Below are 12,131 nucleotides of genomic sequence, written 5' to 3' on the forward strand. Positions count from 1 at the left end.
CCAATTCTTGGGCTTTATCATTTCTGACCGTGGCATATTGGTTGATCAAGAGAAGGTTAAGGCAATCAAATCATGGCCTATACCTAAGAATATCACGGATGTAAGGAGTTTTCATGGGTTGGCATCATTCTATAGGAGGTTCATCAAAGATTTTAGCACACTTATGGCTCCTATAACCGAATGTATGAAGAAAGGGGAGTTCAAATGGGGCGAGAAGGCTGAATCATCCTTCAATATTATCAAAGAGAAGCTTTGTGAGTCTCCTATTCTTACTTTGCCAAATTTCAATAAGTTGTTTGAAGTTGAGTGTGATGCTAGTGGCATTGGCATTGGGGCTGTCCTTGTTCAAGAGCACAAGCCAATTGCTTACTTTAGTGAGAAATTGAGTGGTGCCAAGCTCAATTACTCAACTTATGATAAGGAGTTCTATGCTATTGTTCGAGCCTTAACCCATTGGAGTCACTACTTGAAACCACGACCATTCGTCCTACATTCTGATCATGAGGCTCTCAAATACATTAATGGTCAACACAAGCTCAATCATAGGCATGCTAAATGGGTAGAGTTCTTACAATCCTTCAACTTCTCAAGCAAGTACATAGAAGGGAAAGATAACATAGTGGCTGATGCATTGTCTAGGAGATTCATTATGTTGAGTTTCATGGAGCAAAGGGTCCTTGGGTTTGAGTACATGAAAGAATTATATGTGGAAGATCCGGATTTTAAAGGAGAATGGGAGCTTCTTCAATCTGGCCAAATCAAGCTCAAGAGCAAGTACTTGGTTCAAAATGGGTTCTTATTCTTTGGGAACAAGTTGTGTGTGCCTAGGGGACCTTATAGAAACTTATTGATAAGGGAAGTTCACTCCAATGGTCTTGCCGGGCACTTTGGCATTCAAAAGACCTATGACATACTCCAAGAGCAATTCTATTGGCCTAAGATGCTTGGGGATGTCCAAGATGTGATCAAGAGGTGTGCTCCTTGTCAACAATCAAAATCCTATTTCCAAACAGGCCCCTACACTCCTTTGCCGGTTCCAAATCAGCCATGGGAAGACATAAGCATGGATTTCATTGTTGCTTTACCAAGAACTCAAAGAGGGAAGGATTCAATCATGGTGGTTGTGGATAGATTCAGCAAAATGGCTCACTTCATTGCTTGCAAGAAAACCGAAGATGCAACTAGTGTGGCCGAGCTCTATTTCAAAGAAGTGGTCAAGCTACATGGTATTCCTAAGTCCATTGTCTCGGATAGGGATTCCAAGTTCATGAGTCATTTTTGGAGAACCTTATGGAAGCTACTCAAAACAAGGCTCTTGTTTAGCACCTCCCATCACCCCCAAACTGATGGGCAAACGGAAGTTACCAACAAGACCTTGGGGAGGATCCTTAGGTGCACGATTGCAAGATCATTGAAAGATTGGGACCTCAAACTAGCTCAAGCCGAGTTCGCCTTCAACCGAGCCCCTTCCACAACCACGGGCAAGTCTCCATTTGAGGTGGTATATGGCGTGAATCCTATGATGCCTACTGATTTGGCACCCATCAAAAGAAATACCATTGATTATGATGCTAAGAAAAGGGTTGAACAAATGCTCCATGTCCATGAACAAGTCAAGAAGCAAATTGAGAAGGCTAATGAGGCTCACAAGGCCAAATCCAAGGGTGTTAAGGGAACCAAAAGCTTTGAACCCGGAGATCTTGTTTGGATACACTTGAGGAAAGAAAGATTTCCAGAAAAAAGGAAGAATAAGCTCATGCCTAGAGCTGATGGTCCATTCGAAGTACTTGACAAGTTTGGGTCCAATGCATACAAGATAAACCTTCCCGGAGAATATGGAGTCCATGGAACTTTCAATGTTGGGGATTTAAGTCCTTATTATGAAGAGATTGAGGAGGATAAGCTCGAGGATTTGAGGGCAAATCCTTTTCAAGAAGGGGAGATTGAAACAAATCAAACCGAGAAAGGCCACATTTCACCCGGTTTTGGACCTTGCACTAGATTGAGGTCTAACATGAATTCCGTCTAAGAAGTCGTGCCATTTTCCAGCATGGGATTAATCTTTGGTGAGTTTGGGACGTTTTTGTGTAGGAACTTATATCCCAAAGCCGTTCCTATCATAGAGTTTGCCAAGCTTTTTGAACAGCGCGCAATCAGGACCATGGCTGGAACAAGCTTAGTTTTTTGTGCATTATGTCGCTATCAACCTTCCTCTTTTGAACCAACAAAGCTCAAGGGACTTTATGGCTGCAACAAGGACTCTTACACGGTTTGCTCAAGCCCCATTTCAGTCCATATAATCATAAATAAGAAGTTGAGCTACAAACAAGGAAGTTTGGACTATTAGTTTACTTTCTTTGCTTTATGTCCTTTTCATTTCAGATTTGTCATAGTCCTTGGCTGCCGTTTTTCTTGGTCTTTAGCTGCTATTTTTGTGGCCCTTAGATGTAACTAGTAATCAAGGGTCAAGATTTGATTGAACATTAATACAAGTGAAAACCTAGTTTTTCCTCTTAAATTCTTTGCTTTGTGCTAGAAGATCCTCCTATGCTTAGTGCTAGGGGTTGAGTGAGTTCTTTGCTAGGTGCTTGAACAAGCTCTTAGTCTTAAACCTTGGCTTTGTGCTTGGTTTATTTCATATCCAATTCACTCGATCCTTAGCATTTGAGTCACGGTTTTTAGCTTGTTTTCTGTCCATTTTCGTGTTCTTAGAGTTTTATTCCACAAATAATTCACACAACGAATCACAAGGACTAATTAACAAGCACAAATGGTTCACACAACGAGTCGCAAGGACTAAAGAACATGGAAAAATGGTTCAGACAACGAGTCACAAGGACTAATGAACAAGGACAAATGGTATACACAACGAGTCACAAGGACTCATGAACAAGCAAAAATGGTTAGAACAAATAGTCACCATGACAAGGATAAATGGTTCACACAACGAGTCACAAGGACTAATTAACAAGCACAAATAGTTCACAAAACGAGTCACAAGGACTAAAGAACAAGGACAAATGGTTCACAGAACGAGTCACAAGGGATAATGAACAAGGACAAAAGGTTCACACAACGAGTCTTAAGGATTAATGAACAAGGACAAATGGTTCACACAACGAGTCACAATGACTAATGAACAACGATAAATGCTTAGAACAACAAGTCACAATGACAAGGACAAAATTATTCACACAACGTGTCACAAGAACTAATGAACAAAGACAAATGGTTTACACAACAAGTCACAAGGACTAAGAACAAGGACAAATGTTTTACACAACGAGTCATAAGGACTAATGAACATGGACAAATGGTTAGAACTACAAGTCACCATGACAAGGACAAATAGTTCACACAATGAATCACAAGGACTAATTAACAAGCACAAATGGTTCACACAATGAGTCACAAGAACTAAAGAACATGGACAAATGGTTCACACAACGAGTCACAAGGATTAATGAACAAGGACAAATGGTTTACACAATGAGTCACAAGGACTAATGAACAAGGACAAATGGTTCACACAACGAGTCACAAGGACTAATGAACAAGGACAAATGGTTAGAACAACAAGTCACCATAACAAGAACAAATGGATCACACAACGAGTCACACGGACTAATTAACAAGCACAAATGGTTCACACAACGAGTCACAAGGACTAAAGAACACGGACAAATGGTTCACACAATGAGTCACAAGGGATAATGAACAAGGACAAATGGTTCACACAACGAGTCACAAGGATTAATGAACAAGTAAAAACGGTTCACACAACGAGTCACAAGGACTAATGAACAAGCACAAATGGTTTACACAACAAGTCACAAGGACTAAGAACAAGAACAAATGTTTTACACAACGAGTCACAAGGACTAATGAACATGGAGAAATGGTTAGAACAACAAGTCTCCATGACAAGGACAAATAGTTCACACAACGAATCACAAGGATTAATTAACAAGCACAAATGGTTCACACAACGAGTCACAAGGACTAAAGAACATGGACAAATGGTTCACACAACGAGTCACAAGGACTAATGAACAAGGAAAAATGGTTTACACAACGAGTCACAGGGACTAATGAACAAGGACAAATGGTTTACACAACGAGTCACACGGACTAATGAACAAGGAAAAATGGTTAGAACAACAAGTCACCATGACAAGGATAAATGGTTCACACGAGTCACAAGGACTAATTAACAAGAACAAATAGTTCGCAAAACGAGTCACAAGGACTAAAGAACAAGGACAAATGGTTCACACAACAAGTCACAAGGGATAATGAACAAGGACAAATGGTTCACACAACGAGTCACAAGGATTAATGAACAAGGAAAAATGGTTCACACAATGAGTCACAATGACTAATGAACAACGATAAATGGTTAGAACAACAAATCACAATGACAAGGACAAAATTATTCACAAAACGTGTCACAAGAACTAATGAACAAGGACAAATGGTTTACACAACAAGTCACAAGGACTAAGAACAAGGACAAATGTTTTACGCAGTGAGTCATAAGGACTAATGAACATGGACAAATGGTTAGAACTACAAGTCACCATGACAAGGACAAATAGTTCACACAACGAATCACAAGGACTAATTAAAAAGCACAAATGGCTCACACAACGAGTCACAAGGACTAAAGAACAAGGACAAATGGTTTACACAACGAGTCACAGGGACTAATGAACAAGGACAAATGGTTTACACAACGAGTCACAAGGACTAATGAACCAGGAAAAATGGTTAGAACAACAAGTCACCATGACAAGGATAAATGGTTCACACAACGAGTCACAAGGACTAATTAACAAGCACAAATAGTTCGCAAAACGAGTCACAAGGACAAAAGAACAAGGACAAATGGTTCACACAACGAGTCACAAGGGATAATGAACAAGGACAAATGGTTCACACAACGAGTCACAAGGATTAATGAACAAGGACAAATGGTTCACACAACGAGTCACAATGACTAATGAACAACGATAAATGGTTAGAACAACAAGTCACAATGACAAGGAGAAAATTATTCACACAACGTGTCACAAGGACTAATGAACAAGGACAAATGGTTTACACAACAAGTCACAAGGACTAAGAACAAGGACAAATGTTTTACACAACGAGTCATAAGGACTAATGAACATGGACAAATGGTTAGAACTACAAGTCACCATGAAAAGGACAAATAGTTCACACAACGAATCACAAGGACTAATTAAAAAGCACAAATGGTTCACACAACGAGTCACAAGGACTAAAGAACAAGGACAAATGGTTTACACAACGAGTCACAGGGACTAATGAACAAGGATAAATGGTTTACACAACGAGTCACAAGGACTAATGAACCAGGAAAAATGGTTAGAACAACAAGTCACCATGTCAAGGATAAATGGTTCACACAACGAGTCATAAGGACTAATTAACAAGCACAAATAGTTCGCAAAACGAGTCACAAGGACAAAAGAACAAGGACAAATGGTTCACACAACGAGACACAAGGGATAATGAACAAGGACAAATGGTTCACACAACGAGTCACAAGGATTAATGAACAAGGACAAATGGTTCACACAACGAGTCACAATGACTAATAAACAACGATAAATGGTTAGAACAACAAGTCACAATGACAAGGAGAAAATTATTCACACAACGTGTCACAAGGACTAATGAACAAGGATAAATGGTTTACACAACAAGTCACAAGGACTAAGAACAAGGACAAATGTTTTACACAACGAGTCATAAGGACTAATGAACATGGACAAATGGTTAGAACAACAAGTCACAATGACAAGGAGAAAATTATTCACACAACGTGTCACAAGGACTAATGAACAAGGACAAATGGTTTACACAACAAGTCACAAGGACTAAGAACAAGGACAAATGTTTTACGCAGTGAGTCATAAGGACTAATGAACATGGACAAATGGTTAGAACTACAAGTCACCATGACAAGGACAAATAGTTCACACAACGAATCACAAGGACTAATTGAAAAGCACAAATGGCTCACACAACGAGTCACAAGGACTAAAGAACAAGGACAAATGGTTTACACAACGAGTCACAGGGACTAATGAACAAGGACAAATGGTTTACACAACGAGTCACAAGGACTAATGAACCAGGAAAAATGGTTAGAACAACAAGTCACCATGACAAGGATAAATGGTTCACACAACGAGTCACAAGGACTAATTAACAAGCACAAATAGTTCGCAAAACGAGTCACAAGGATAAAAGAACAAGGACAAATGGTTCACACAACGAGTCACAAGGAATAATGAACAAGGACAAATGGTTCACACAACGAGTCACAAGGATTAATGAACAAGGACAAATGGTTCACACAACGAGTCACAATGACTAATGAACAACGATAAATGGTTAGAACAACAAGTCACAATGACAAGGAGAAAATTATTCACACAACGTGTCACAAGGACTAATGAACAAGGACAAATGGTTTACACAACAAGTCACAAGGACTAAGAACAAGGACAAATGTTTTACACAACGAGTCATAAGGACTAATGAACATGGACAAATGGTTAGAACTACAAGTCACCATGAAAAGGACAAATTGTTCACACAACGAATCACAAGGACTAATTAAAAAGCACAAATGGTTCACACAACGAGTCACAAGGACTAAAGAACAAGGACAAATGGTTTACACAACGAGTCACAGGGACTAATGAACAAGGACAAATGGTTTACACAACGAGTCACAAGGACTAATGAACCAGGAAAAATGGTTAGAACAACAAGTCACCATGTCAAGGATAAATGGTTCACACAACGAGTCATAAGGACTAATTAACAAGCACAAATAGTTCGCAAAACGAGTCACAAGGACAAAAGAACAAGGACAAATGGTTCACACAACGAGACACAAGGGATAATGAACAAGGACAAATGGTTCACACAACGAGTCACAAGGATTAATGAACAAGGACAAATGGTTCACACAACGAGTCACAATGACTAATGAACAACGATAAATGGTTAGAACAACAAGTCACAATGACAAGGAGAAAATTATTCACACAACGTGTCACAAGGACTAATGAACAAGGACAAATGTTTTACACAACGAGTCATAAGGATTAATGAACATGGACAAATGGTTAGAACTACAAGTCACCATGACAAGGACAAATAGTTCACACAACGAATCACAAGGACTAATTAACAAGCAGAAATGGTTCACGCAATGAGTCACAAGGACTAAAGAACATGGACAAATGGTTCACACAACGAGTCACAAGGATTAATGAACAAGGACAAATGGTTTACACAACAAGTCACAAAGACTAATGAACAAGGACAAATGGTTCACACAACGAGTCACAAGGACTAATGAACAAGGACAAATGGTTAGAACATCAAGTCACCATAACAAGAACAAATGGATCACACAACGAGTCACAAGGACTAATTAACAAGCACAAATGGTTCACACAACAAGTCACAAGGACTAAAGAACAAGGACAAATGGTTCACACAATGAGTCACAAGGGATAATGAACAAGGACAAATGGTTCACACAACGAGTCACATGGATTAATGAACAAGTACAAACGGTTCACACAACGAGTCACAAGGACTAATGAACAAGCACAAATGGTTTACACAACAAGTCACAAGTTCTAAGAACAAGAACAAATGTTTTACACAACGAGTCACAAGGAATAATGAACATGGAGAAATGGTTAGAACAACAAGTCTCCATGACAAGGACAAATAGTTCACACAACGAATCACAAGGACTAATTAACAAGCACAAATGGTTCACACAACGAGTCACAAGGACTAAAGAACATGGACAAATGGTTCACACAACGAGTCACAAGGACTAATTGGAGAACTTGTGAGCAAGGGCTTTGTGAGAGAGTCCCTTAGTCCATGTGCTGTCCCGGCCCTCTTAGTGCCAAAGAAAGATGGGTCTTGGAGGATGTGTACGGATAGTAGAGCTATCAACAACATTACCATCAAGTATAGGTTTCCCATACCTAGGCTTGATGACATCTTGGATGAGCTTAGTGGAGCTCAATTGTTTTCAAAGATTGATTTAAGGCAAGGCTATCACCAAGTAAGAATCAAAGAAGGAGATGAGTGGAAAACCGCATTCAAAACAAAGCATGGGTTGTATGAATGGCTTGTCATGCCATTTGGTCTTTCTAATGCACCAAGTACCTTCATGAGGCTCATGACCGAGGTACTTAGACCTTATTTGGGCAGATTTGTGGTTGTTTACTTTGATGATATCTTGGTTTATAGTCCTTCCAAGGAAGAGCACCTCAAGCATTTGCAAGTGTTGTTTGAAACTCTTAGGGAACACAAGTTGTATGGCAAGCTAGAGAAGTGTTCTTTTATGCAAAATGAAGTCCAATTCTTGGGCTTTATCATTTCTGACCGTGGCATATTGGTTGATCAAGAGAAGGTTAAGGCAATCAAATCATGGCCTATACCTAAGAATATCACGGATGTAAGGAGTTTTCATGGGTTGGCATCATTCTATAGGAGGTTCATCAAAGATTTTAGCACACTTATGGCTCCTATAACCGAATGTATGAAGAAAGGGGAGTTCAAATGGGGCGAGAAGGCTGAATCATCCTTCAATATTATCAAAGAGAAGCTTTGTGAGTCTCCTATTCTTACTTTGCCAAATTTCAATAAGTTGTTTGAAGTTGAGTGTGATGCTAGTGGCATTGGCATTGGGGCTGTCCTTGTTCAAGAGCACAAGCCAATTGCTTACTTTAGTGAGAAATTGAGTGGTGCCAAGCTCAATTACTCAACTTATGATAAGGAGTTCTATGCTATTGTTCGAGCCTTAACCCATTGGAGTCACTACTTGAAACCACGACCATTCGTCCTACATTCTGATCATGAGGCTCTCAAATACATTAATGGTCAACACAAGCTCAATCATAGGCATGCTAAATGGGTAGAGTTCTTACAATCCTTCAACTTCTCAAGCAAGTACATAGAGGGGAAAGATAACATAGTGGCTGATGCATTGTCTAGGAGATTCATTATGTTGAGTTTCATGGAGCAAAGGGTCCTTGGGTTTGAGTACATGAAAGAATTATATGTGGAAGATCCGGATTTTAAAGGAGAATGGGAGCTTCTTCAATCTGGCCAAATCAAGCTCAAGAGCAAGTACTTGGTTCAAAATGGGTTCTTATTCTTTGGGAACAAGTTGTGTGTGCCTAGGGGACCTTATAGAAACTTATTGATAAGGGAAGTTCACTCCAATGGTCTTGCCGGGCACTTTGGCATTCAAAAGACCTATGACATACTCCAAGAGCAATTCTATTGGCCTAAGATGCTTGGGGATGTCCAAGATGTGATCAAGAGGTGTGCTCCTTGTCAACAATCAAAATCCTATTTCCAAACAGGCCCCTACACTCCTTTGCCGGTTCCAAATCAGCCATGGGAAGACATAAGCATGGATTTCATTGTTGCTTTACCAAGAACTCAAAGAGGGAAGGATTCAATCATGGTGGTTGTGGATAGATTCAGCAAAATGGCTCACTTCATTGCTTGCAAGAAAACCGAAGATGCAACTAGTGTGGCCGAGCTCTATTTCAAAGAAGTGGTCAAGCTACATGGTATTCCTAAGTCCATTGTCTCGGATAGGGATTCCAAGTTCATGAGTCATTTTTGGAGAACCTTATGGAAGCTACTCAAAACAAGGCTCTTGTTTAGCACCTCCCATCACCCCCAAACTGATGGGCAAACGGAAGTTACCAACAAGACCTTGGGGAGGATCCTTAGGTGCACGATTGCAAGATCATTGAAAGATTGGGACCTCAAACTAGCTCAAGCCGAGTTCGCCTTCAACCGAGCCCCTTCCACAACCACGGGCAAGTCTCCATTTGAGGTGGTATATGGCGTGAATCCTATGATGCCTACTGATTTGGCACCCATCAAAAGAAATACCATTGATTATGATGCTAAGAAAAGGGTTGAACAAATGCTCCATGTCCATGAACAAGTCAAGAAGCAAATTGAGAAGGCTAATGAGGCTCACAAGGCCAAATCCAAGGGTGTTAAGGGAACCAAAAGCTTTGAACCCGGAGATCTTGTTTGGATACACTTGAGGAAAGAAAGATTTCAGAAAAAGGAAGAATAAGCTCATGCCTAGAGCTGATGGTCCATTCGAAGTACTTGACAAGTTTGGGTCCAATGCATACAAGATAAACCTTCCCGGAGAATATGGAGTCCATGGAACTTTCAATGTTGGGGATTTAAGTCCTTATTATGAAGAGATTGAGGAGGATAAGCTCGAGGATTTGAGGGCAAATCCTTTTCAAGAAGGGGAGATTGAAACAAATCAAACCGAGAAAGGCCACATTTCACCCGGTTTTGGACCTTGCACTAGATTGAGGTCTAACATGAATTCCGTCTAAGAAGTCGTGCCATTTTCCAGCATGGGATTAATCTTTGGTGAGTTTGGGACGTTTTTGTGTAGGAACTTATATCCCAAAGCCGTTCCTATCATAGAGTTTGCCAAGCTTTTTGAACAGCGCGCAATCAGGACCATGGCTGGAACAAGCTTAGTTTTTTGTGCATTATGTCGCTATCAACCTTCCTCTTTTGAACCAACAAAGCTCAAGGGACTTTATGGCTGCAACAAGGACTCTTACACGGTTTGCTCAAGCCCCATTTCAGTCCATATAATCATAAATAAGAAGTTGAGCTACAAACAAGGAAGTTTGGACTATTAGTTTACTTTCTTTGCTTTATGTCCTTTTCATTTCAGATTTGTCATAGTCCTTGGCTGCCGTTTTTCTTGGTCTTTAGCTGCTATTTTTGTGGCCCTTAGATGTAACTAGTAATCAAGGGTCAAGATTTGATTGAACATTAATACAAGTGAAAACCTAGTTTTTCCTCTTAAATTCTTTGCTTTGTGCTAGAAGATCCTCCTATGCTTAGTGCTAGGGGTTGAGTGAGTTCTTTGCTAGGTGCTTGAACAAGCTCTTAGTCTTAAACCTTGGCTTTGTGCTTGGTTTATTTCATATCCAATTCACTCGATCCTTAGCATTTGAGTCACGGTTTTTAGCTTGTTTTCTGTCCATTTTCGTGTTCTTAGAGTTTTATTCCACAAATAATTCACACAACGAATCACAAGGACTAATTAACAAGCACAAATGGTTCACACAACGAGTCGCAAGGACTAAAGAACATGGAAAAATGGTTCAGACAACGAGTCACAAGGACTAATGAACAAGGACAAATGGTATACACAACGAGTCACAAGGACTCATGAACAAGCAAAAATGGTTAGAACAAATAGTCACCATGACAAGGATAAATGGTTCACACAACGAGTCACAAGGACTAATTAACAAGCACAAATAGTTCACAAAACGAGTCACAAGGACTAAAGAACAAGGACAAATGGTTCACAGAACGAGTCACAAGGGATAATGAACAAGGACAAAAGGTTCACACAACGAGTCTTAAGGATTAATGAACAAGGACAAATGGTTCACACAACGAGTCACAATGACTAATGAACAACGATAAATGCTTAGAACAACAAGTCACAATGACAAGGACAAAATTATTCACACAACGTGTCACAAGAACTAATGAACAAAGACAAATGGTTTACACAACAAGTCACAAGGACTAAGAACAAGGACAAATGTTTTACACAACGAGTCATAAGGACTAATGAACATGGACAAATGGTTAGAACTACAAGTCACCATGACAAGGACAAATAGTTCACACAATGAATCACAAGGACTAATTAACAAGCACAAATGGTTCACACAATGAGTCACAAGAACTAAAGAACATGGACAAATGGTTCACACAACGAGTCACAAGGATTAATGAACAAGGACAAATGGTTTACACAATGAGTCACAAGGACTAATGAACAAGGACAAATGGTTCACACAACGAGTCACAAGGACTAATGAACAAGGACAAATGGTTAGAACAACAAGTCACCATAACAAGAACAAATGGATCACACAACGAGTCACACGGACTAATTAACAAGCACAAATGGTTCACACAACGAGTCACAAGGACTAAAGAACACGGACAAATGGTTCACACAATGAGTC

The sequence above is a fragment of the Silene latifolia genome, chromosome 2, assembly GCF_048544455.1.
Source record: "Silene latifolia isolate original U9 population chromosome 2, ASM4854445v1, whole genome shotgun sequence".
In the NCBI taxonomy this organism is placed as follows: Eukaryota; Viridiplantae; Streptophyta; class Magnoliopsida; order Caryophyllales; family Caryophyllaceae; genus Silene; species Silene latifolia.